This window comes from Prionailurus bengalensis, chromosome A1 (assembly GCF_016509475.1).
Source record: "Prionailurus bengalensis isolate Pbe53 chromosome A1, Fcat_Pben_1.1_paternal_pri, whole genome shotgun sequence".
Taxonomy (NCBI): Eukaryota; Metazoa; Chordata; class Mammalia; order Carnivora; family Felidae; genus Prionailurus; species Prionailurus bengalensis.
The window spans coordinates 183730445-183734035 of record NC_057343.1 but is presented as its reverse complement, the minus strand read 5'-3'; positions in this window follow the sequence as shown (position 1 = coordinate 183734035).

Below are 3591 nucleotides of genomic sequence, written 5' to 3'. Positions count from 1 at the left end.
TAAAATATTGAATATCCCGATAAAAGAATCCATTTCCCTGAGTTCATCTGTATCATTGTGTAGTCTTTTCTTTTTTTAATCTATTGTAATTATGTACTTATTAATTTATATTCTCGTTTAAGCTATGAGTTTTTGCAGAGCTATGAGAATAAGCATAGCACCTGGTGTGAATAGGAGATATTTAACAAACATTGCTTATGTGATCCAAAATACATAACAAGAGCATAGATTTCAAAATAAAATAGACATGGAATTAAATTTTTGATCTTTACAATATCTAGTTGATAATTATGGGTATGATGCATAACTGCTGAATTATAAGGAAAGCACAACTAACATAATTTATCATATGGAACTTTAGTAATAATTATATGGTACACCATTTGTTTTTTTTTAATTTTTTTAAATGTTTATTTTTAAGAGGGAGAGAGAGATAGAATACAAGCAAGGGAGGAGCAGAGAAAGAGAGGGAGACACAGAATCTGCAACAGGCTCCAGGCTCTGAGCTGTCAGCACAGAGCCCGACATGGGGCTTGAACCCAGGAATTGTGAGATCATGACCTGAACCGAAGCTGGACACTTAACCAAGTCACACAGGTGCCCCATACGCCATTTGTTTTTTAATGAAGAATCTGGATGTTTTCTCCAGTGCCGTGTTTTCTTTTTTCATGTTTATTTATTTTGAGAGAGAGAGAACGTGTGCACATGAACGAGGGATGGACAGATGGAGAGAGAGAATGAGAATCCCAAGCAGATTCGGCATTGTCTGCACAGAGCCTGACATGGGGCTCAGTCTCATAAACCACAAGATCATGACCTGAGCAGAAATAGAAAGTCTAATGCTTAACTGACTGAGCCACCCAGGCTCTCCATCATGCATCATTTTTAAAAAGAATGTCCCTGTGATCGTCTTATAGTAAGTTGTCAATAAAATTAAAATGTATTTCTTATTTCCCTTTTTTCTACTAATCGTTTAGTAGTCCTCTATAAGCCATTACATTGTCCTTGCAAACATTTTAGCACATTTATGTTTTTATATCTAAGTAATTTCCTGTTGGAATGAAATAGAAGCTTAAAAATCCAAAGATAAGTTGACAGAGGATGTGGATGTTTTCCTCCCATCCACAGGCAATAGGGAATTGGCCATGGGAATTAATTTTTAAAAGATATTTTTATCAGACATTTTCTTCATTAATCATATATATATATATACATATATATATAAATATATACTTTAGCAGAAAAAAAATATGATATATCAACTTTGCTTCCAAAGGAGATCCAAGCAATGGCAGGTGATATGAGTAATTTGAGAGATCAGTACAAAAACCTTTACATATGACAATATGTAATTCAGTTATAGAGATGCAAGTCGTTTCTGTTAGTCTGAAAGAACTATAGTCATTTTTACTCTGCCATTAATTACTTTGGATTCCCCAAGTTTAAGGGTTAAGGAAACTGCCCTTCCAGAGACTTTGTTGTTGTTGTGCATGGGAGTGGGGATCAGCTTGTCTTTGTTTCATGTTAAGTCATTCATTTGTGTTTAGGTTGGGCTCAGAATTTAAGCTTTAGCTACTAGCTAAGAGGTTTTTTTTTTTTTCAATGTAGAATTAAATCATGAATTTAGATTAATAGCCTCTTTGTAATATTGCCATTGCCCAATGGACTAATTACAAAACCACAAGCAGTAGGAAAGATAAGAAAATGCAGTTACTCATATATTTGGAATGTTGACATTTGACATACAGCTCCAAAGTGGATGTTTACACAGTAGCTGTCTTTAATATCCTTTTCCAATAGGTTATATATTATTTCTGACTTGAATGTCTCATCCTATATACAGCACACTAAACAAACAGCTGTTAACCTATGCATAATTAAACATATTTCACAAGGCATTTTAGATATTCTAAACATATCCATTCATTCATTTGCAGAGAATTGTGCCACTATTTGTTATTGGATTTGAGGAGGTCATCCGATCATAATGAAGTTCAATGAAATCTGAGGACTGGTTAGATAAGTCTTAACCAAAACCACTTGCTATCTATTGAAATATGTGGGGAAGCACAGATTGTATCATCATGAAATTGTCACACATGGTGCAACTCCATTTGCTAACAGTCACAGAGCGTGATACTTGGCATTTGAAACTCCAGCACAGTATTAAACTCATTATCATGTGAATTGATAATATCTAGTAGAGGATTTTTTAAAAATGTCTCATTGTTGGTTGTTATTTTTATTAAAGTCATCCAATGTTGATTTTTCAGTGTCAAGCAAACTATTGTTTCCTTCTTTTTTAGTTGTCTGTTCTATGGAATCACAAATAATAATTTTGGTCATTACTATTTCTGAGATCAGATCTTGTAATACTTATATATCTCAAGTTGTCTTCATGCAAGGTCATGGTTGGTAGCTGGAAAGGGCCAAAATGAAGCCAGCTGCACAGAGAAACTTTTCACACAGGTATGGTCTCATAGGCCTAAAAGACTGGGAATTGGCTTCAAAATCAGACCCAAGTTAAAATCCCTACTCCGCTGCTTCTGAGTGGTTTGGAGAATATTAATTCACTATTCCCTCATTCTATCAGTCAGTGAATAACAATTATATGGTGGTAACGTTGAGGTCAACACCATTCTGGGCACTGGGGAGATAGCAATGGACTAGGCAAGGTATGAAAAAACAAACAAGGACACATAACAAATATTAACTACAGTGAATTTCCAAATGGAAAACCTAAACGTGCACGGTTAGATGAAGCATATCTAAATGCAGGTGATGTCCAAGCGGAAGCCAAAAAATGAATTGGCACATTTGGAAATGGATTTCAGGGAATGAAGAGCAGAGCACCATGAACAGGCACAGTAAGTGTGGGTTCCTACAGACTGACTTGTTCATTTGAGGAATTGAAATGAAGCCTGGTTGGCCTACATCATGTTGGTGGTATTGTGTGTGTTGCAGGGGGCGGGGGGGCAGTGGGTTGCCTGGAGAGGTCAACTGTGGCTAGATCCTGAAGGGGCTTGAGAGGAATGTCAGGATTTTAGACATTTTTCCTAAGAACATTGGTTAACCTTTCTAAATGCCAATTCATTCAGCTTAAATGAAGATAATGTTATCTAACTTATAAGGTCTTTATAAAGATTATATGAGATATATGTATATAATTTGCTTAGAAACAAGACCTGGCACATTACAAATAATTCATAATAATAGCTATGATTCATTTGCTAAGGGTTATTTCTAGATTTATTATTAAATAGGTCAATTTGTGGGTAGGCAAAGGAGGGCCTAGTGAACAGTAGCCCAAGTAGATAATTTCCAGGAGATATCAACTTCGGAAAGAAAGTAAAAAGCAAGCAGGTATCATGGCTCCAAATTAGTGGGGCCTACAGCAATGGTTCTCAACTTGGGATGATTTTGCTTTCCATAGGACATTCGGCAATGTCTGGAGACATTATTGCTTGCCACAATTGGGGGTAGTGGGTAGAGCAGGAATGCTGCTAACATCAATAGAGTTGAATTTGGAAACCCCTCACATACAGCATGCTGGCTAGTTGGAATAGGGGCAGTTGCTGGCACTAGGTGCCA